This window comes from Coturnix japonica, chromosome 13 (assembly GCF_054131305.1).
Source record: "Coturnix japonica strain WE chromosome 13, WE-NBRP24, whole genome shotgun sequence".
NCBI lineage: Eukaryota > Metazoa > Chordata > Aves > Galliformes > Phasianidae > Coturnix > Coturnix japonica.
The window spans coordinates 1,784,248-1,808,269 of record NC_140675.1 but is presented as its reverse complement, the minus strand read 5'-3'; the positions used below and the strand labels follow the sequence as shown (position 1 = coordinate 1,808,269).

Below are 24,022 nucleotides of genomic sequence, written 5' to 3'. Positions count from 1 at the left end.
GAAATGGCTATGCTTTGGACAGATGATCAGGAACAAGGGAGAATGGACCTGAGGTCCTGGAATCAGAGATGAGAACAGATATCTTGGGTGGAAGGAACACAACAGACAAGGTATAACATCCAGGACACAGTCTGACCTGCTAGCATTAAGAGAAAATGGCATGAGTAGGAGGAGGTGCTGGGCATAAAGTGTGTGATTTGTACCATACAGGATAATAGTTCTGAGAAAAGCACTTCACAGGGAGCATGTCACATTGCAAGGCATCACAGGAGACAGGTAAAGCTGTCATTCAACTACTTACAAAGGCTGACAAAGATAAAGAAAAATTTTCCAAAGTACCCTCTGAAAGCAAACTAAAACTCAATTTCAGACAGCTTAACGATATTTCATCACGTTTTTGTGGACACTGAAGCATGATCAGAACTAAAATTCAACTTGGTTAAGAAGTGAGAAGAGAGATGGGAGTTCCTAGGAAGAGCCCGGCTGATTCATCTGCACTTTGATGCTGGAAGGAGAGCTGATACTAATGTGCAATGAGTAGTTTTGGGACAGTCTCTGGAGATACAGAAAGATCGGCTGAACTTTGGTGGCAAGGACATGCCCCAGGGAACCACCATGTGCCAAGGGAGAGGGGACTCACATCAGGGGATGAGGTCACTTCCCACTTGGAGAGATTTGTTTCACATTTGAAATATTGTAATAAAAACTCTGAAGTTTTTGCTGTGCTGTAAGAGAGATCCTTCTCATATTGGCAATTGTGACATTGTGGGAAACTTCTAGAACAGACTGGGAGCAGGTGGTCTAAATGGCAGTGCGGGCTGGCCACAGGATATGTAGCATAGTCTCTGGTGCAAAACGTAGCAGTGACTTTAGTTTGGCAAATAGCATGGGTGGCATGGAAAGCCTGAAACCACAGAAAAATGCTGAATCATTAATAGTAACTATAAATGACTGGAATGAGTGTATATAAGGGAGAACTCATACATATATTTTAAGAAAACATAAGCATTACTGTACAGGCCTTACTAACAATGAAGTTTGGTTGTATAATGCTGAAATTTTATGTTTGACTAAGAGATTCCCACAGGAATGAAAGTAGAGAAGGGTTACGGCTGCAGTCAGTGACTGTCTGGACTTAATGAGCCAGAAGATATGAACAGAAGAGCTTCTGCGTCAACACGATGAGCCACTGGTCAGACTCAGTATGGATCACATTTGAGTCCCAAAGGCACTGAGCAGTGTACATTCCTCCGGTGTCACAGGCTGGGCAAACTGCTCAGATGTTTTCCTTCTGGATGAATGTCAGTTTTCCAGCTGCAGGGTATATCCCATACTCAGAGAGTCGGCCTGGTATTGTCCCCCATAGCACTTCTGACCAGAGCTTCTGTCCTTCCCAAACACTGCTCTAAATACATGTCTGGCTCCTGACCCACAGAGCAAGTGGATCGCAGTCAGACTGCAGTGATATGCCCCCACCTGGAGATGAGCAGGATCTCATGGTCACAGCAGGAAATACCCCAGACTGCCAGCACCCTGACAGGCAGAAAAGATGTTCAGGCAGAGACAGACAGTCAATGAAGTAGTCCCTCAGAGACTGAATACATGTCCCAGGTGTAAGGGATACTACAAGAGGACCATGAGAGATTGCTTGACAAGTTGGCAGTGCGCTGCTGCCTGAGATGGAGCTCACATCTCCTTACTGAAGGAGTGACAGATACGGTTAAAAAGAGTTGGAAGATGAACGTTGCACTGTGTCCTAGGGTCCTAGCAGCAAAGACTGCCCTTATTTCTGTTGTCAAATACACATGCTCCCCCAAGGGCAGCTGGTATCTTACATATGCCAAGCACTCAAAAATGCCTCTCTGTCACCGTGTCATGGTCTGGTCTCATAGAGAAGTTTATTAGACTGCCTCTCTGCTCTTCAAAGAATAACTCTGTATCATTTACAGAAGGCTTAGGAATGCCATGTGTAATGTGTGCTTTAAGTATTTGTTTGTTCTTACTTGAGCGTGGCTTTTGATGTAGGTCTACCCATTACATAAAAGCCAGTAAGCTAGAAAAGGATGAAAGAAAATGAAATGGTCTGTATCATATCATTCTGTATAGTATTTGTGTATACTGAATATTTCATTTATTCTGTAATCTGCAGATAGTTTGAAATTGAAAAGCCAGGCTATTGCAATGGCAGCCCTTTTGTTCTTGGAATGAGTTTGGCTTACTCAAGCAAAGCAAGTGAGCACCTGATTAAAGGCAATATCTATCTTTAAGGAAAAAGGCTGTCATTCTGTTGAGCTATTGAGCAACTCCCAAATTTATTTAGCACTGTACATGACAGGAGCATGAATGGACTTCTTCCTGTGAGATGCAGTCACATCCATGGCAAAGTCAAGTCCCCACTGTCCTGTCACTGGAGGGGAGCCCAGGAGCAGTGAGGGCTCTGGGGCATATGCAGACACAGCACTTGGGATGTGAGCACACAGAGCAATGCCCAGAGTCCATGGGGTAGGAGAACCATACTTAGGACACAGGTTCAGGGAAAACCGAAAGAGTGATGTGCCAGAAGAAATACCACATGGGTAGATGAGTGGGATGTGCAGCCTCAGAGCAGTAATCCTCAGGGCTGGAAATGAGAGGATCTGGATAGGAAATGTCCCATCCCTGGAGACAGCCCTGGGAAACCTGATCTAGCTGTGGATTTCCTCATTCACTGCAGGGGGGGTTGAACTAGATGGCCTTCAGAAATCCTTTCCAACTCTAAGGATTCTATGATTCCAAAAAGGAGAACCAAGTCACAGAAAACAACCCAGTGCATGGGATACTGGCTGAGCAGGACCATAGGCAACCCAGTGCCCTCAAAGTCTATGGTGGTAAGAAACTCTTTACTCACTGCAATATTCCTGGAAATCTGGTGTTGTTCCTAAAATGCAAAGCATGGCTGAGATTTCCTGGAATGAGAGAAGAGAGTGAATGTCTGGAGAACAAGTGGTGCTTCCCTCCTCCCATATATATACATATGTAAATAGCTTGTGACCCTGAGAAAGGCAATTCACAAGGAAAAGTGAAGAAGATACATAAAACCCTTTTAATCTTAGCAGGAAAAGATGCATTATGGAGAATGAACAAAAGTGTTCTTTCCATAGCAAGAGCTTCTATTTTATTTACTTACTTCGGTTTAAACAATAACTTGTTGCTTTCTTATTTTGAGACAAGATGTAGGATTCAGAACTATGATGATCAGAAACGTGGTTAATATTCAGCACAAAAGTGCAGAAGGCTGATTTTTTTCACTGAGAGAACTTCACACACCCCAGCACTTCACGGGAGGCTGGTAACCCTGCAGACAGTCCCACAGCCAGAGTAGCACCGCCCCTCATCTGCTGGGAGGGGCACTTCAAGTTCTGAATGCTGAGGTACAAGTAAGCAAAGAGCACAAGGAAGAGGAACAATCCCCACCTTCTGGAATTCGCACCCAGCAGGGGGCCAAGGCACTCTAGGACTCCTCTCTCCACTCATTGCTTCCTTGGCAGCTGGAGAAGAGAAGGAGAGTCACAAGGAGCCACGTGAAAGCACTGCAGCATCTCTCCAGACTGCATTCATCAAATCCCACAAGCTGAACCTAGCTCTCTTCTATAGCGTGAACTGTGTGCTCAAGAGCAATGCTCTATGCAGGCAGGATGCAGAGGCAGGTAGTCAAGTAGAAAAAGATGGACTGTACAGGATTAGCACAAAAGACACCAAGCTGAGTGGTACGGTTGACATGGAGGAAGGAAGGGATGCCATTTGGAGGGACCTTGACAGACTTGAAAGGTGGGCCCGGGTGAACCTAATGAGGTTCAACACGGCAAAGTGCAACGTTTTGCACTAGGGCCAGAAGAACCCCAGGCACCTGTACAGGCTGGGAGGAGTGGTCCTTGAGAGCAGCTCGGCAGAGAAGGACCTGGGGGTCCTGATGGACAAGAGACTCAACATGAGCCAGCAGTGCGCTCTGGCAGCCTGGAAAGCAAATGGTATCCTGGGCTCCATCAGGAGAAGGGTGGTCAGCAGGGATAGGGAGGTGATTATCTCTCTCTACTCTGCTCATGTGAGGCCCCATCTGGAGTACTGTGTCCAGGTGTGGAGCCCTCAGTACAAGAAAGACATGGAGATTTTGGAAAGGGTCCAGAGGAGGGCCACAAAGATGATCAGGGGGCTGGAGCACCTCCCCTATGAGGACAGGCTGAGGGAGTTGGGTTTGTTCAGCCTGGAGAAGAGAAGGCTGCGGGGTGACCTCATTGCAGCCTTTCAGTACCTGAAGGGAACCTGTAACCAGGAGGGGAGTAAACTCTTTGAAAGGACCACTAATAGCAGGACAAGGGAAAATGGTTTTAAGTTGAAAAAGAGGGAAGATTCAGGTTGGATGTTAGGGGGAAGTTCTTTACTAGGAGAGTGGTGAGGTCCTGGAACAGGCTGCCCAGGGAGGTTGTGGATGCCCCATCCTTGGAGGTGTTCAAGGCCAGCTTGGACGGGGTCCTGGGCAACCTGATCTAGTAAATGTGGAAGTTTGGTGGCCCTGCCAGGCAGGGGGGTTGGAGCTTCATGAACCTTGAGGTCCCTTCCAACCCGGGTCATTCCGTGATTCTGTGAAAAGAGACTGAGTTGGGGTATCTGAGATCCTCATGAGAACCAGCAGTCAGATCTGGCACACCCAGACCAGTCTGGTTACAAGAGAGGGGAAGAGGCCAGAGAAGTCCCATTTTTAATCTCAAAGGTTTTATAGGATTTTAGGCAATATCCATGAGATTTTATTGAGCAGAAAGAATTTTTACATTTCTGATTGCAACAGTTTCTGAGATCATTCTGCTCAAATCTCATCAGACCTCTGTATTCAGAAGTTCATCTGCTTGCAGAAAGTGATCAGACTTCAGCAAAGTGAGAGTACAAATGGGAGGAAACAAACATGTCAGCTAATGGACAATGGAGCCAGGAGTCTTAGCAGTAATCAAAGAAAAGCACTGTGAGCAGTGCAGGAAAGTGACATACCCCTCTCAATATTATAGATCAGCTTTTACTGAACTCAGCAGAGCTGTCTCAAGCTTTAACTCCAATGATATCTGCAGAGCTATCACTACTTTCAGTGTACCTTTCAGTGAAGGTGAAATAACGTCCACAAAGAAAGTGTAACTCCAAAGCGAAAGGCTGAGCAGACACTTCATACAGAAGCACAGCTCCTGGCCCATGCACTACTCACTGCTTGGTCCCACTGGGTGCAGGACTCACCTGCAGGCCAGACCTAACACATCTGGCAAGCACGGTTCATCAGACTGCTAATGGAAAGCAAAGCTGCCCATTACATGCTCTCTGATGTGCTGCAGATACAGAAAAATGAACATATAAAATAAGATCACTATCAACTAATTTCCCATTGGTGTTTTTTGTTTTTTTTGTTTGTTTGTTTTTGTTTGTTTGTTTGTTTTTTAAATAGAGAAAACTCTCTGGAGAAGGGAGAAAGAATGTTTAAATATTGATTTAATACAGAGAATGGTCTGATGGTAATACATTATCAGAAACACTCTTAATGGAAGGCTCCATCACAGTCATACACTGCTTCTAACAAATGCTTGGGCAGAGTGTTTCTCTCATTCCTGAGGTATAAGCACACAGAACAAAGCAGAAATTTTTCTCTAACTCCATAGTTATACTATGTTCCACGGGCTGCATCTGGCCTGTGGATTGTTGTTCCTGATCTATATGTTATTTTACCTCACTTTATATTATCTTGCTCCTGTTTCTTTAAGATATTCCATATTTTAAAATGTCATGTTTGTGTCCTTTAGATTTGGCATAAGAAGCAGCTGGAACTGGGCTATCTCCTCTAGCTGAAGTAGGGCTCATTTAACACAACATATTTCACTTCTTCCCATATGCTGCACACCCACAGCATTACACAGCTATTTTTCCTCCAAGAGAAAGCACACCCAACTCACAGCCTCCACACCTGTTTTAGCTCCTGTATCCAGACTAATCAAAAGAGGCTCCACAGAAGATAAGAGAGCAGTCAGACATCCTCTGTTTACTGATTTACACATCACACAGCCTAGCCCTGTGAAAGCAATGTTGAAGAAATGTAATAGGTTTATTTGCACTGTGACAGCCGCGTAAACCACAGAAAGGAATGTGACAAATGAAGCCATCAGCTGTGCTGTGCAGGGAGTGAATACATTACACTTCCAATTACCAAAGTAGATAATACATTCCTTAAATAGGCTGGCACTGAAGCCCAGAGCCATTGTCATGGCACCACTGAGCATCCCTAGCAAGGCACTGGGTGAGAGCACTTCCCCTGAGGACAGGCCCCAGATGAGGCAGGAGGTGATAGCCAATCTGGGCTCATGAGGTGCTATCAGGGATGGGGCTGACACCACACATAGGGGTGGCAGGAGAACAGGGGCTACACAGTGCATATCACTGCTGGAGCAGTTGGGGTTGCTGTAGGGAGAAGTCCTGGATCCAATGATCCTGACATCAGAGATACTCTTGTGGCATTTAAACTGATAGGACCCATATACAAAACGATTCAGGCAGCTTTTGCTCATTAAGGGATACAGTGTGGTACACAGCAGCCCTGAAAAATCTCTGCTTCTGTCTAGCAAACACTAAGGGCCTCTGAGCCACTAATCTGACTGTAAAGTTAAGAAGTTAAAGCATAGTGCCACTTAACCTTGCTGTGAGGAGACTGCATGCCTTCATGCATCTCAGCAGCTATGCTCCTTGGTGCTCTGTCAGTGAACCCCATGGCTATGCAGTGCAATGGGCACTATGTGCTTGGGGCTGCATGGACACTGCACCCACCCGTCTGAAGTAAGAACCCTGACCTCCTAGTAGCCACCCCATGCCCCCATCTCTCCAGCTCCTGAATTCTTCTTCACATTGCACTGTGTTCCTCCAGCTGGGACCCACAGCTCAGAAACTGGACAAGAAATGTCAGAGCCATGTGGATTAAAAGGCACCTCAGGAAATTCCCCCGCTTTGTACAGGCCAGCAAAAGTTCTGCTGCCACCGAAGTTGTCATTGGCTGTGGGGGGTGGAGGAGGGGGGAAGGCTGGGCAGTGTTTCTAGAGGCACACAGCATACTTGTGCTGCTCACAGCAAAGAGGACCTTAGAGAGACTGAAGCTGTGCAGCCTCTTAGCTTCTCGTTTCATAACCCATTAACTTTACACTGTCCAGACTGCCTGATCCAGATGAAAGGTCTCTGATTATCTTTCCAGGTAAATTAATGCCTGACATATTTTGTTATTAGGCTTTGAAAGGCCTAATAAATAAATTTACTAGACAATTTCTTCATTCAGTATTGCAGTTTAAACCAACAGACAACAGCAGAGAAATGGTTCATTGAAGCTAACTGCCAAATAGCTGGTATCATGATGCAAATCAACCCTGAACAGTGCCCAGCAAAACTTCTGGTCCACCTCACAGCACACAAATACAACTCCTGCACACTGCCTTCTTTGTGCACAGGCTGCTGCAGTCTCCATTCAGCTGAGCAAAGGCTCAGAGCTTCTGTCCTCCCCCTTTCAGTACAGTTATCCCTCACTGGGGGCACAGAGCACGTACAGTCCAGTGGCCAGTGGAGAGGCCACAGCCCCCAGAAGTGTGAGGAAGGGACTGGGCTGCACCACAGCAGAGCTGGGTGCTGTGCTGGGAATCATCTTTTCTAAGCTGATATTGCAAATGGACCACTGAGATGATCCCTCATACATCAAAGCCTGAATTCCCATTAGCTGTTGAAAACTATTTAAAAATTACTCTCAAAATACTTCTCCTTAGTTCAAAAGTAGACAAGGCAGATATTAGAGATGTCAGAGAAGACACTTCTTTATTCCCAGTGGAAATGTTATTTGTACCTTCTAAACACCAGAGCTATTACAATAAACAATTCCATGCAAATAGGAGATATTTATGAGCAAAGAGGCACTCATGGGAATGAAATTATGAACACAGGTTCTTATTCTTAAAATAGTCCCTATTTTATGCAGATTAAAATTCTCCCTTGAACTATTCCCGTCCCTGTTCCCACCCCAGCACAGGTCAGGAGGAGTCAGCCCCAGGCCATGCCACCCAGCCCCTGCCTGGCACAGCTGGGCTCCTACCAGCCCGATCACCAGCTGCTCCAGGCTGCAACCAAACCTGCTGCCTCTGGTGTGCCTGTCATGCTTATCACTGGTTAACAGGCCAAGAGAAGCTGCTGAACCAATGTTCTTGGCCTGTCTCACAGCAATCTCATGCAAGTCTCAAGTAGTAGTAGCCATAAATGATTAATTTTCAGCAACATGAGACAGGACTCCATCTGCATTGCTCTATACCATGGCCGTTACTATATTCTGTTCTACAAGATTTAGTATTAGCCTCATGCATCTGTGAGAAAGATTAAACAAACAAACAAAAAAATAAAAATAATTAAAATATCAACCAACACAAATGACCATGTCTAACTGAGAAGCAATGATTTTGAAGGAAATGAGTTTTAAGATACCACTGAAAGTTGCTAACAAATCTGAACCCTTACAAATACATCATCAAAATGCATCAGGAAGAGATACTTCTACTCAACAATTCCATTTGATTGTTTTGAATTTGGTTCTAGGAAGGCTGTTTTTTTGTTGTTGTTGTTGTTTGTTTTTTTGAGGGAGAAACAGAAAGAGAGAGGAATACTTGTCATGGTTTTGTAATTTTGTAATTTTGCTATCAGTATTCCACATCATAACATCATGTCAAGTATGGATACTTCTGTTGAATGTGCAGTCCACAGAAGAAGACTACATATCCCAGAGAACAACAGGAGTAACAATAAGTCACGGGACCAGGACTCTATATAATCTCGTTCCCAGGCTGGAGTGCCCTCCTTCTTCTCTCGAACTTCTCGGAGAGTGGGAAGCGTTCCAGCCGTGTCGCCTAGAGTTCACAGTAGGCCTCTCGGTTTTTCGGAGACTCTCTCTCTCTGTTTCGTTCGATTTTGTTAGCCTTAATTATATTATATTGTGTTATCTTGTATTTCGATATCATATTTAGTAAAATAAGTTTTTCCTCCTTAGATTGTCGCTGTTTTATCCCACTCCCCTTTTCCCCCTCCTTTCCGGGCCCCGGGGGGGGGCGTGGGGTGGCTTCCCCTGTCACGGGCATAGGTAAATCTAACTAACCCGTGACAGATTTTTTGGTGGAGAATGCGGGCATAGAGCTTTTTAGCTTTTAGAACAACTCTCTCTTTGCTCTTAAAGAGCTTCGTTACGGGAGTGTTGGGAGTGTTATCTTTCCGTAGCTGCTCACGGAGAACGTGACCTTGAAATACCAGACAAATTGTCAACATTAAGGGCTGCTGTACATTCTCAGCACTGCTATCTAACTTTTGTGTAGAAAACAAAGGGATTTCTTTCTCCCTTAGAGCAAAGCTAGCTAGCTCTGACTTTTACAGAGCCTGCCAGCTATGAATCCACTCTTCATCCCAGTTGCTCTGTTTAAGGGATTGAAAGCAATTATGATCTTCTTAAAGTATTGGTCAACTATTAACACTATAATTTGGTGTTGTGGAATTGTGCAGATATATAGCCTAGTAAGGTGGATACTGACGGAGACACCTGCCTGGTACTTTTACGAGATGTGGTATGGTCAGAATTTTGGCATCTACACCCCAGATGAAATTGTGAATCTTACAAACACTTGCATCCCAGATGGAACAGGCAATTTTACAAATACTTGCATCCCAGATGGAACAGGCAATTTTACAAACACCACCATGTTTAATTCATTGTACAGGCTAAATAAACCCTTTTTATTTAGGTTGTACTCTCAGATTTCCACACGCTTTTCAATAACTGAGATAGGGTTCATACTTGCATTCATGTTATCACTATCAATGCATGCATATATGTTCCTATGCATTCGTTCTATGCGGAAGTCTCCTCCAGAACCAGAGAATGATGACTGGCAGGGAATATGGAAAGGTTTAGGAAAAGTCTTAGAAGCATGGGGACCCGCAGTGTCATGGGATTTCACTCTTGAACACCTAAGGGACCCTAAGAAATTAAGTGAGTATTTGGGTCAGAAATCTAAGGAGGTAAACCTTATGTGGGGTTTGGCTTATGCATACCGTGCTTTGTATCATACTATTCTGGAGAGAGAGAGTTTCCGATCTGAGATTCAAGCCCAAGTTAATTCTGATCAGTCACAGGAGGCATCAGTAGCAATATCAGTTGCCCCTGTGGAAGGCAAGAAATGGAAACGGGTGTCCACGCGTCTAGAACGAAAAGAAGGAGAAGCACAGGGGGGGGCAGCAGAAGACCCAGGTGCCGGGCATGGAGCAGTACCAAGAAAAGCAAAGGCAAAAACCAAGAGGCATGAAGAAGAGACTGATGATGAGGAGGAAATCACCTACTGTCGACCTCTGAAGCTGACTGAAATCCAAGGCTCAAGAAAGGAGTTCACACGGCGTCAAGATGAAGGTATCCTTGCTTGGTTGCTTCGCTGCTGGGACAACGGGGCCAACAGCTTGTCTCTAGATGGTAATGAAGCTCGCCAACTAGGAAGCATTGCCCAAGATGCAGGTATCGACAGAGGGATTAGCAGATGTTCGGATGGAGCTGCCACTCTCTGGTTGCGGCTGTTAGAAGCCGTGAGAGAAAGGTACCCCTATAAGGATGCTTTGAAGCCTAAATTTGATAGTTGGAATACCGTCCAAAAAGGTATTCAGCGCCTGAGGGAATTGGCCATGGCGAAAATGTTGTACAGCCCTGATCCAAGCGAACTTGACCCTGAGAGAGTGAGGGCCGATCCTGACATGTGGCAGAAAATCACAAGTACAGCACCAGAGAGAATTGCACAGTCATTGGTATCAGGATCTAAAGGATTCGTGGACAGATGGCCCCGAGTTGTTGAGCTGATTATAATGCTTCAAACCACCGATCAGCAGCTCCCCCAACTGCATGCCGCAGTTTCTGCCATCTCACGGCTAGAAAACCGAGTAGATGAAATGTGCAAGAAATTGTTTCCATCAACTAATTGTAATGATCCCGTAATAGTATCAGAAACAACTGATGAAGGTCAATCCTCGTACGGGCCTCCAGGTCTAATGAAGGATCTGATCAAACTAGTCCAGTCCTACTCCCCACCTGCATCATCAAAAGTCTCAGCTGTTAAACGCACACGCTTCCCAGCTCGAGCAAAGAACAACAGTACGATTGCACCGCGTGTTTCCATGTGGCGCTACCTACGTGACCGTGGAGAAGACATGAGGAAGTGGCATGATCAGCCTACTTCTGCACTACGAGCACGGGTGAAAGAACTACTAGACATACCAACCACCAGTGGAGTTGCTCCAGTCATCACAGGTAACCAATAGAGGGGCCCTGCCCTCAGTCAGGGGAGGGAAAGGGATAATAGAGTTTATTGGACTGTGTGGATTCGATGGCCTGGCACATCAGAACCACAGGAATATAAGGCGCTGGTGGATACCGGTGCACAGTGCACCCTAATGCCCTCCAGTCATGAAGGGACAGAATCAATCCATATTTCTGGAGTGACTGGGGGCTCTCAAGAATTGACTGTGCTGGAGGCTGAAATAAGCCTCACTGGCAAAGACTGGCAAAAACATCCTATTGTGACTGGCCCAGGGGCTCCATGTATACTGGGTATTGATTACCTCAGAAGGGGGCATTTCAAGGATCCTAAGGGGTATCGATGGGCCTTTGGGATAGCTGCTGTAGATATGGACAACATTAAGCAGCTGTCTGTTTTGCCTGGCCTGTCAGAGGACCCGTCTGTTGTGGGGCTGCTACGAGTAAAAGAGCAGCAGGTACCGATTGCTACAAAGACAGTGCACAGACGGCAGTATCGCACCAACAGGGATTCCTTGCTCCCCATTCATGATTTGATTCGCCAGTTGGAGAATCAGGGAGTGATCAGTAAAACTCACTCACCTTTTAACAGTCCCATATGGCCAGTGCGTAAAGCCAGTGGAGAATGGAGGCTGACAGTAGACTACCGTGGCCTGAATGAGGTCACACCCCCATTGAGCGCTGCTGTGCCGGACATGTTGGAACTCCAGTACGAGCTGGAGTCAAAAGCAGCCAAATGGTATGCCACCATTGACATTGCCAATGCCTTCTTTTCTATTCCTTTGGCCGCAGAATGCAAGCCACAGTTTGCCTTCACCTGGAGGGGCATTCAGTATACTTGGAACCGTTTGCCCCAGGGGTGGAAACACAGCCCAACCATTTGCCATGGGTTGGTCCAAACTGTACTGGAACAGGGTGGTGCTCCTGAACACCTGCAGTACATTGATGACATTGTTGTGTGGGGCGATACAGCAGAAGAAGTTTTCACAAAAGGAGAGCAGATAATCCGGATTCTTCTACAAGCTGGCTTTGCTATTAAGCGAAGCAAAGTAAAAGGACCTGCCCAGGAAATTCAGTTCTTAGGTATAAAGTGGCAGGATGGACGTCGTCACATCCCAGCAGATGTGATCGACAAAATCACTGCCATGTCTCCACCAACTAGCAAGAAAGAGACACAATCTTTCCTGGGTGCAGTGGGCTTTTGGAGGATGCACATTCCAAACTACAGCCTCATTGTAAGCCCCCTTTATCAGGTGACGCGGAAGAAGAACGATTTTGCATGGGGCCCTGAGCAGCAGCAGGCTTTCGAACAGATTAAACAAGAGATAGCCCGTGCTGTAGCCCTGGGGCCAGTACGGACTGGACAGGATGTAAAGAACATCCTCTATACTGCTGCTGGAGAGAAAGGCCCCACTTGGAGTTTGTGGCAAAGAGCCTCAGGAGAGACCCGAGGCCGACCCCTGGGATTCTGGAGTCGATCATATAAGGGGTCTGAAGAGTGCTACACTCCAACTGAGAAGGAGATCTTAGCCGCGTATGAGGGGGTTCGGGCTGCTTCTGAAGTAGTCGGGACTGAAACACAGCTCCTTTTGGCACCTCGACTGCCAGTGCTGAACTGGATGTTCAAAGGACAGGTTCCCTCCACTCATCATGCTACCGATGTCACCTGGAGCAAGTGGATTACGCTGATTACACAGCGAGCGCGAATGGGAAACCTCAATCGTCCAGGAATCCTAGAGGTAATCATGGACTGGCCTGAAGATAAAAAGTTTGGAACATCACCAGCAGAAGAGGTATCACGTGCTAAAGAGGCCCCACCATACAACGAATTACCAGAAAATGAAAAGAAATATGCCCTATTCACTGACGGATCATGTCGCATTGTAGGGAAGCATCGCAAATGGAAAGCTGCTGTGTGGAGCCCCACACGACAGGTTGCAGAGGCCACTGAAGGTAAGGGAGAATCAAGTCAGTTTGCAGAGGTAAAAGCTGTCCAGCTGGCCTTAGATGTTGCTGAACGGGAGAGGTGGCCAATGCTGTATCTTTATACTGACTCATGGATGGTGGCAAATGCCTTATGGGGGTGGTTACAGCGGTGGGAACAAAATAACTGGCAACGGAGGGGAAAATCTGTTTGGGCCGCTGAACTATGGAAGGACATTGCTTCCCGAACAAAGAATATGGTTGTAAAGGTGCGTCATGTGGATGCACATGTGCCCAAAAGTCGGGCTACTGAAGAACAACAAAACAACCATCAGGTAGATAAAGCTGCTAGAATTGAGGTGGCTCAAATCGACTTGGATTGGCAGAATAAGGGCGAATTATTTCTAGCTCGATGGGCTCATGAGACCTCAGGCCATCAAGGAAGAGACGCAACATATAAGTGGGCCAGAGACCGAGGGGTGGACTTAACCATGGACGCTATTGCGCAGATTATTCATGATTGTGAAACATGTGCCATAATTAAACAAGCCAGAAGGATGAAACCTCTCTGGGAGGAAGGGCGATGGCAAAAGTATAAATATGGGGAGGCGTGGCAGGTTGATTATATCACCTTGCCACGATCTCGCAGTGGTAAGTGTTATGTACTCACTATGGTAGAGGCAACCACTGGGTGGCTTGAAACATACGCAGTACCCCATGCTACCGCCCGAAACACCATATTAGGTCTTGAGAAACAAGTCCTGTGGCGACATGGCACCCCAGAAAGAATTGAATCTGATAATGGGACACATTTCAAAAATTCTCTTATAAATACTTGGGCCAAAGATCATGGCATTGAGTGGATTTATCATATTCCCTACCATGCACCAGCTTCTGGTAAAATTGAACGATATAATGGGTTGTTGAAAACTATGTTGAAAGCAATGGGTGGTGGAACATTTAAGCACTGGGAGAAGAATCTGGCAGAAGCCACTTGGTTGGTCAATACTAGAGGATCTGTCAATCGTGATGGTCCTAGTCAATCTAGCCCCCTACACACTGTAGAAGGAGATAAGGTCCCTGTTATACATGTAAAGAACATGTTGGGAAAAGCTGTTTGGGTCCTTCCAGCTTCTGGAAAGGGCAAACCTATCCGTGGAACTGTCTTCGCCCAGGGACCTGGGTGCACTTGGTGGGTAATGCAGAAGGATGGGGATGTTCAATGTGTGCCACAAGGGAATTTGATGCTGGGGGAGTGCAGTCAATAATTTTATGTATCTATATATATATATATATGTTTGTATGTGTAGTGTATTTTAGTTATTATAGTTGTACATTTAGTTATGTTACATGCAATTCTACTATTTAGCTATCACAATTTTACATACGTGTATATATATGTATATATATGTATATATTAACCATGATGTAATAATGTAGAATAAGGGGTGGAATGTCATGGTTTTGTAATTTTGTAATTTTGCTATCAGTATTCCACATCATAACATCATGTCAAGTATGGATACTTCTGTTGAATGTGCAGTCCACAGAAGAAGACTACATATCCCAGAGAACAACAGGAGTAACAATAAGTCACGGGACCAGGACTCTATATAATCTCGTTCCCAGGCTGGAGTGCCCTCCTTCTTCTCTCGAACTTCTCGGAGAGTGGGAAGCGTTCCAGCCGTGTCGCCTAGAGTTCACAGTAGGCCTCTCGGTTTTTCGGAGACTCTCTCTCTCTGTTTCGTTCGATTTTGTTAGCCTTAATTATATTATATTGTGTTATCTTGTATTTCGATATCATATTTAGTAAAATAAGTTTTTCCTCCTTAGATTGTCGCTGTTTTATCCCACTCCCCTTTTCCCCCTCCTTTCCGGGCCCCGGGGGGGGGCGTGGGGTGGCTTCCCCTGTCACGGGCATAGGTAAATCTAACTAACCCGTGACAATACTTAAACAAAATATCTTGATAATCCATGAGCTTATGTTTGGAAGAAAAAAAGGGTACTTTGAAAGAGTGACCTTACAGCAAATTTGCCAGTAACAGTGGTATTTCACAGGCAACCAGCACTGCACTTGCCCTCAGCTCTGCCCTGGGCAACAACTGGCACAAGCAGGTCAGGACCTGGGCAGCAGACATCCACACTGCCATCAGGCTCCCACCTGAGGGTAGCCTTCCATCCCTCCAAGATGGTTTTTACTTGGGCACCTGCATCTTCACTGTAGAACATGTGCTCAGCTTTGAAGTCTATGGAAGGGGGTGACTTTTTCTGCAACATAGCCATAGCCTAAAAATGAGCATAATATAATAACCACATGAACTTTGTTCTTTAATACCTTTGGTGTTCTCAAAAATCATGCTATTCACAAATAAAAGCACAGTTGACAACATCAAATTACCAAAAGGGAATGAGCTCTGAACATAAACAGAAGCTGGGGGACACAAATACATCTTGATACCTAAGGACATTTTGTACAGACAGAACAGCTACATTCCTGGGACAGGGACATGAAATTAAATGACTTTATGTAGTCAACTACAACTCTGTATTCACAGACAGGGAACAACTGGACATTGCATTTCACCATGCTGGAGTGGACAAGCTGTTCTCCCACGCCGTATACTCAGACCTTTCTACTACCACAGTGTTGCTCATCATTCTCTTCCCTGCTTGCCTTGCTGCCCCAGCACCTTGCTGTTTTGGAGATGTGTAAGAAACATTCCTTGGAGACAGTAACTACAAGACAGACAGAGCTCTCCAGTTAAACCTTCAACTTGACAGCTTTTCCCACTGGAAAGATCATTTTGTAGGTCCTTTCCAACCTTGTGATTCTATAAGTCTATGAAAGGGCACAGTGGGAATAGCACAGTATCTCCTGGGCTCAAAGGACCCTTTTAATTCCCAGAGCCCCTGGAAAAGGCTTGGGAGTGTCTGTCACACTGCATCCTTATGGTTGTTCTCCCACAGCAAAGAGGTGGCTTGGTTGATGATAGCACTGTTGGATTAAAGCTCACTGGCCTTTGGTCACTTACACTGCACCTGGTACTGAGCTGGTGTTCAGAAGGGCCACCCACAGTCCCCATTTCTGCCAAGTGGTTTTCCCCATTTATCTGAGCTTGAACTCCTGTATCCATAAAACAGGATTAAAACAGACCTATGCTGTTGTGCACAGAAATCCATAAAGAAACAATGCTGGTTATTGGAAAGACACAAATGCTCTCAAGTATGTGTGCAAAACAGTAGTAAATATTTTAATAAGGTATTAATGGTTGACTTAAAAGGCACTATGCTAATCTACAAAGAGCAAGACCGATGTGTCTACTTTCAACACAGGATTCTACACTCCTAATGGTCCTGTAATTTTCAGCTAAAGCCTGTTTCTGGAGGATTATCAATTGTCTCTCATAGGCATTACTTATAGAAAATTCTCAGGAACACTGTGCATATTTTAGCAGAGCCTGAATTATACAGAGAACATGCCTTATTTTCGTATCTATAGGAATAACTGGCTTCTGTGTCATTGTGTGCATAGGTTTTAAATTGTGGATCATCACATCAGTATCCTCCATGAACCTTAAATGCTTGTAAACATTCTACTTAGTAATGAATCTACATTTAATATAAATGTTTTTTTTCCTGAAGTTTATTCTAGGAAGAAAAGAACAGAAATTCTCATAATAAAAAATAAATTGTAGGTAAATCATATTCTTAAACTTCATATACTATTATATTTCATAACTTAAATTCTACAAATCTTGTATTAATTAAGCAAATTTTAAGAAAATGAGATCAAAGCAGAGAGTACACAAAGCCAAGCATTTGTAGTTATAGCCTATGAAAGTCTAACAGTTCTCTCCTTATTTCCTTAAGGTAGTAAAGAGAACCATAAAACCACTGGTTGGAAGGGCTACCAGCCTGTTCAGTTGCTCACACTATGTTATGAACTCTCAGAAAGGCCTGATAAGGCATTGCTCGGGCAGACGATCTGCCCAGAACCAGACGATCTATATTAAAATACACGGCCTAACGCCATTGGCACCGTCTGGGAACCCCGGCTCTCTCCCAGCGGTGAACCGAGCCCAGCCCTGAGCCCGGCACAGAGCGACGGAATTTTCTTCTCCTTTGCAAGAAGCTCCGGAGCTGCTGCGCTCCACGAGTGCCATCTGCTGGCACTGCTGCGCATTGCCCGGGCGGCCCCGGCTCGGCTCAAGGGCAAATTGTTGTGAACTCCCTCGGATAGACAGCTATGTTAGCTGGATAATCACAGCTGCGATGCCACCAAGAGGCATTTTGCCATCCAGCTGTAATTCTGTTATTCAAAAGGTAACTGTCAAATCACTGAAATCACATCCAGTTTAATTTAAACCAACTCTCTACTGCCCCCACCCTTTATCTGCAGAAGAAATCAATTTAGAAGGCTAGAGGAAACCTAGAAAAGTATCTCATCGCTTTAGTTATGCCAAGAAACTAAAACCTGTTTTGGTAGTCTGTGTTTCACAGACTTCCAAGAGTATTGTGGAATATTACTGCCTTGGAATGGAAAGATTTACAACCAGAAAGCCTACGAGTTATTACAAAAACAACACATTAGTTAGAGGATTTACTGTTGCAATTAGGCTCTCAGATGTGCGACATTCGGGCAAAACAAACAAACAAACCAAAACAGAAGGAAGTGCAATTGCCATACATACAGACAGCCAGAACAACAAGAATACGTTTTCTTTAACAGAAGAAGAATTGCTGTAGAAGGTAAGTAAAATAGTGAAAGAGAATGGCTACGCTCATGTCAGTAGATTTGAACAAATTATACTGGATATGGCTCAATAAATTTGTTAGCGCATTTCTGTATGGAACATCTGAAAAAAGGTGTATCCAAATCCAGAATTATCTTTAAAATGCTAGCTAGCAAACAGCAAAACTATTGCATTTATCTTACTGAAAACACAGATGCAGCACAAGTCAGCATTACACTGTACACAATCAGGAGGTGCTACATTTGATTTTCAGCTTTCCCCTGGAAATGAACCCACAGATTTGCAGAGAATGACACACTCATAACATCAGGCACTATCCCAATCACCTCATCCAAGTATAACTCAAAACAAGGCCTGACTTGATGTCCTCCGAGTTCATATAGAAACGCACTGCTTCAGTAGTATATTCATAGACTGTAGTCCATGATCCCCCACCCCCCTTCCACACATAAAAGACAGAATACCTTCTAAGATTAATGTAACCAATTAATTGCTGATAGGAACCTCCTCCTTTACCCAGCTGCCTCTGAGAGCATCTGTATTTGAAACACCATGCCAGAACAACTTCATCTCACTTTATAGTGAACCTGTTCTGAGGAACAGATGGTACATAGAGGATGTGCTGCACTGCACCCACAAAAATCCACTGCCTGCAAGCACAGCAGATTAATGGCCTTTCACAAATTATTAGTACATCCCCATTTTTCAGGTGTCAGATAGATGTTGCCTGAAATGTTATTGCTAGTACTCTAGAAATCCAACATCTACTCTATTTTCTTTCTTGTTATTTCTGGCAAAATATGTAATTTATGTCTTCCAAGCCATCTAAACTGCAATGTATTGACAGCCAGACAAACAAATGTGCTGGAAAGCAGATGCAAACAGACACATTCTTAATATATCTATAGTTAGGAAGAAAGAGGTCAAGTAAAGCCAACTGTTGCACAAGATACACTTTGGATTTAGTTCAGAGAAAGCTATGAGGAAGTTTTAATGTCACTTTCTTCATTAACTGTAATCTGGTCCACCTGAGGAGAAATGTGGAAGTCAACAAAAGCTAAGGTAAGAGCTTGCTCCTTCAGTCTTCCTGGCTCTGAATGAAAAGAAGAAGAACATACCAAGAAATCTTGCAGAGGAAAAAATAATCAGCTGGGATTTCAGTGAGAATTCCCAAGTGTACCTCAAGTTCAGGTTTCTGGGCATTACTTACACTGAACCCTGTGCAGTCAGATGTACAGTTGGAATAAGGCAAGAATAGTTATGTATGGTTAGAATAATACAAGAACAGTAATGTACAGTTGGAATAACACAAGAACAGTTGTAAATAAATAATCAGATGTTATCTATGGGAAAAACTCATCAACTCTGAGGCCTTCAGACAAGATGGAAAAGGTTGAGTCTTGCCACAAAGGAGCGATCTCCAGAAAGAGATGCTGCCTTAGTGGTCAGCCCTTAAATGAAATCTAGGAGAGATCTCTGTCCTTTTCCTCAAAGGCAATACCAGCTGATCAATAACTGTTCCACACTTTGGACAGCCAGAGCTAATGATATTGTATATAGCTATATAGTATCAACCTTCTATTTCTATCCAGTTATAATCTTATGCGCACTTATTAAAATTAAATTGAATGCAATCACTTACAACTCCTGACCTGAATTATCTCTGCTTCACGTCAGACCTCTTCAGCACAGCACTAGGGATTAACTAGCATTGTAGAAGCACAGTATGGGCAAGGAGTCCAGGACATTGAGAGTGTAGCCTCCCTGACTGCTTGGTGTCCCACTACAGTGCTGTGACCTTCCTGACAGCATGAAGAAATTCTGGAACAAGAGAATAGCTTCACTGCATTAGTAATAGTCATTACACTCCTTTTTCCTCATATATTTCCCTCCTAGCCTTTAGAAATCTACAGGAATATTTTCAGAGCATCAAGCCTAAATTCATACTTGCAAAATCCATCCACATTTCTCCTGTAATTACAGCACACAGAGCAGTGCTGACAACCTGAAGTCTTTTGAGGCTCCTGTCCCATTGATCTGGACACTAAACAGGGGAAAGCTACTGTGGACGTTAGTGGATTCACAGCTCTATACCCAAATTTTCCTGTGCTCAAACTCATTTCTTTGTTTGGGAAGCTGAAAAGGAATTGAAGAGCATCAGTTAAATATTTCATGTTGTGCTGGAATGTATAATTCATGATCAAATCCTTGAGAAAGAAACAGATAAGATGGAGCTGCAAAAGCTTTAAATGAAGTATTTTCTTTTTGTAGTAAACTGACTGCTGAAAAAGTGCTTTTCTTCTTTTCTATTGGTATTATAATGAGAATTAAAAACATGATAGAAGTAAGAAATGCACTAAATGGATTTGAACAGTTATTCACTTATACATTTTGTTGATTGATGCAATTAATGTTTTATACATGCTTTTCCAAAGGTACCCTGTTGTACTGAGTTCCTCCACATATCACTACCTCCCATAGGAATGGGATGCATTGGCCTCAACGTTTAAACAACCCCATGTGTTGTTCTTTTATTGTAGTAAGCACGAGGAGTCACAGGGGCTATTTAGCAGTGCTTTTGGAACACAGCTTTTGGAACTGGTTCACTCCGTTAAAGCTGATGTGGTGGTTTCCAAAATCTGAACTTTCCTCCCCTTCTCCAGCTGGACACCCCTATCTCCCTCAGCCTCTCCTGATAGCAGAGTTGCTCTAACTTCTGTATCTTCTTGGTGGCCCTGCAGTGGACTCTGCAGCAGCTCTGTGTCTCTCTTGTACTGGGGAGTAGAAGACATAAGCAGACTACTTCAGATACGGCCTCACCAGTGTGGAGTAGAGGGGAAGGAGCTCTTCCCTCCTGCTTGCTTGAGCACTGAACTTAACAAAAACACAGGGATATGAACATTTCTTGTTTTCTGGTTGTTGGGCTTTTGGGGTCTGTTGTTGTTTATTTGGCTGGTTGGCTTGGAAAGTTCAATACCATTATACATGCGCTGGTAGGATCTCATCTGATAAACTGCATATAGTTTTGATTACACATATTCAATATAGACTAATTCAGATTGCCATCTTTTCTTGGCTCACTAACAACCAAGATCATAGAACCATAGAATGATCACAGAATCATAGAGTGGCCTGAGTAGGAAAGGACCTCAAAGAGTATCTAGTTTTAAACCCCCTGTCAAGGGGCCACCAACCACCAGACCAGGCTGCCCAGATCCACATCACACTGGAGAATCATTCGGTTTCCAGATTATTTTAAGGAAAAGATTTTAATCCATCGTATTTTCTGAAAACTAAGAATTGATCCTGCTCAAGGAAACAGAAGAGAAAAACATCACCCACAGGCTGCAGATATTTACCTCGACTTCTCTACATGCCATCCCCAGTGTGCTTTTCAACTCACCTTGCACAGTGACCCTGGCTTTTGTTATGGAGTCCTCTGTCTCACAGGGGTACTCCCCACTGTCCTTGGCAGTAGAGTCATGGATGATCAGAATGGCCCCAGTTCCCTCCTGCTGCAAGTCGTACTTCTGGCTTTTTCTGATTGCTTTGCCATCCTTGTACCACCTGATGTTCAAATCCGGTTTTGACAGCTCACAGCTCAGGCTGATGTCCTGCCCTGCTGCTGCTGTCTTATCCTCCAGCTGTTTTGTTACCTCAGTAGGTTTTCCTGGAAGAAAACATTGCTTTTTGAGTAACATACACTTAGGGTAGGATGCCTCTCTCAAAATACATGCATCTACATGCTGGAGATAAGTTAGAGAGGCACTTGCAACAGACGCCATCCTACAGCCAGCAGTAATCTGCAAAGTACAGACAATAGAATTCCAGGCAGCATTTATTCTCTCTTAAATCTACCCAATTGAGGATGATGAACCATGTCTGAAAACTGCCTCTCTCTTCTCTCCACTCATCACACTGGGAGCCTCGGATGATGCTCTCAGATGCACATGCTCTAGATAGGAATTTGTTGTACAGCTAGATGATGTGAAGGCCATCCCTTCAGCTTATACTTAGAGGATATTTGCTCCCACAGTTCCCTCAACAGAGCATTCCTGATTTACTGTTAATGGAACAAGCTGTAGTGAGATGCCCATTTCCAACACTACTCCAGTGCTTTGGGTAGTTCTCACATTTGTGTAAAATGTTTTGTCCTTTTACTTATTTTTAAGAGAAATTCTCAGTGCTTCGAGGTTCAAGTAGAAGGTTGCTATTCACTTTAACCATATTATGAGTTAGCTCTCACGACAATCTTATCAGAAGACAGTTGAAGGAATCAGGCCCCAGAATCTCTCCCATCTCATTACCTTTCACAGACAGAGAGGCTTTGGAGGTTAGACCACGGGCAGTAAAAAACGACTTCCCCAGAGTCAGTAGGAGTCACACTTTTGATAATGAGAGTATATTTCCGACTCACGTTAGAAGCTTTAAATCGCCCACCACTTTCCACTCTGCTTCCATTCAGTGTCTAGTTGAACTCATCAATGCTTTCAAGGGACAGAATGCATTCAAAAGTACAGTCTTCTCCCTCCTGGATTTCAGTGGTTTTCAGCCGTTTGGTAATGCCACTATTCAGCTCTGGAAGGTAAGAGATAGGTTAGTATGAGGTTTATATGGAGAAAAGGCATTTGTGACTGACATGAGTAGCAGTACTGATGTTTTAACTCAGGATTTGCAGAACATGGCTGTGTTCCTCACTGATGTATTCTCTAAGACATTCTCCACTCAGAATTACCAGAAAGCTATAAAAAAAAAGAGACGTAAATCTCTTGTCTTTGCTCTGGAAGAACTACAATTAGAGCAGCTCAGTCCATGGAGCAGAATGAAGATTCAATGAGCTACAGAGGGAACAACCTAACAGAGAGGACAACTCTAGGATGCTGCGTGAGAAATAGGGTTTTGCCTATGACAAGAAATTAAATGTTTCTATTAGCTAATTTGTTACCATCCTACCCCTACTGGTGTTCAAACCATTTCTCCATTTTAGGGATGTTTAGAAAGGAAATATTTCCAGGACATTCTTGATGTGTTTGGTGATTTTCATGGCAAAATGAGATACATTTACATCAAAAGCAATGGGAATTTTCCAGACATCACTGTGCTAAATTGCAGTAATACACTTCTATTGTAGAAACTATTAAGGCTCGTGGGGGAATAGGTGTAAGACATAGTGACCACACTGAATGTGCTTTCAGCACTCCTTTACTTTCCACAGTACTTACCCTGAATGCCGACCTTTGATTTGGCAACATCAGTGCCAATATCACAGGTATAGAAACCTGCATCTGACTTCTCAAGGTCATGGATAAGGGGATATAGGGTCTTCCCAGACTGTACCAGCTCATACTTGTTGCCAGAAGTGAGCACAACACCGTCCTTCTTCCACACTGGTTTGACCTTCTCTTTAGAGACTTCGCATTCCAATTTAATCACACCCCGCTCCTCACCAAAAACATCATCCAAGGACTTCACGAAGACAGCAGGCTTCTCTGCAATTAAAAGGGCAAAACAGAACAACGTGATACAGAAGTTGAGACATTTCCAGTTGCTTTCAGATTTTTAAAGAGGGATAAATAAATCTTTACCAGCACTGACAACACCAATATAGAACATAAAGCGGTTTCATGTGTGTTGACTGAATGCACTTTATGGAATTCTGAACTAATCAGTAGGAGAATACAGGGAACAGGAGGGACAGCCTGCATTGCCTTGGGTGGGACTGATATCATATGAAGTAATTGGGATGCAGCTCTTCTAAAGCTGGAGAGCTGGCATTGCCCTCACGTGGAGCAGAGCTCATACAGCAGGCCTCAGGATTAAGAGGATAAGCTGCTGAACACTTTTGATTTTCCTGTTTTATTGACTCCTTTTATCTATCTTCTATTTCACACATCAGATGTTTATACTGGGGAAAAAACTTCCACCAAATGCAAAAGAAAGGAGAAAGAGGAAATCCTTCAAACTCTGAGCGCATAGAGTA

General features: G+C 44.1%; 1 long non-coding RNA gene across 3 annotated transcripts in view; it reads right to left on the bottom strand.

Moving 5' to 3' along the window:
- The window catches only part of LOC146758567 (uncharacterized), a 35,948-nt gene extending 12,173 nt beyond the window's left edge, over positions 1 to 23,775 (bottom strand). The window contains exons 1-5 of one of the 3 annotated variants that reach the window (XR_014934016.1): positions 23,265 to 23,775; positions 22,460 to 22,620; positions 21,446 to 21,712; positions 19,695 to 19,863; positions 15,240 to 15,574 (exon numbers count right to left, since the gene is read on the bottom strand). This is a non-coding gene — a long non-coding RNA (uncharacterized LOC146758567). Of the gene's footprint in view, positions 1 to 15,239; positions 15,575 to 15,595; positions 19,864 to 21,445; positions 21,713 to 22,459; positions 22,621 to 23,264 lie in introns of those variants that run through there. The other 2 variants (XR_014934015.1, XR_014934014.1) reach the window with 2 other exon arrangements.
- Between the last annotated feature and the right edge of the window lie 247 nt (positions 23,776 to 24,022).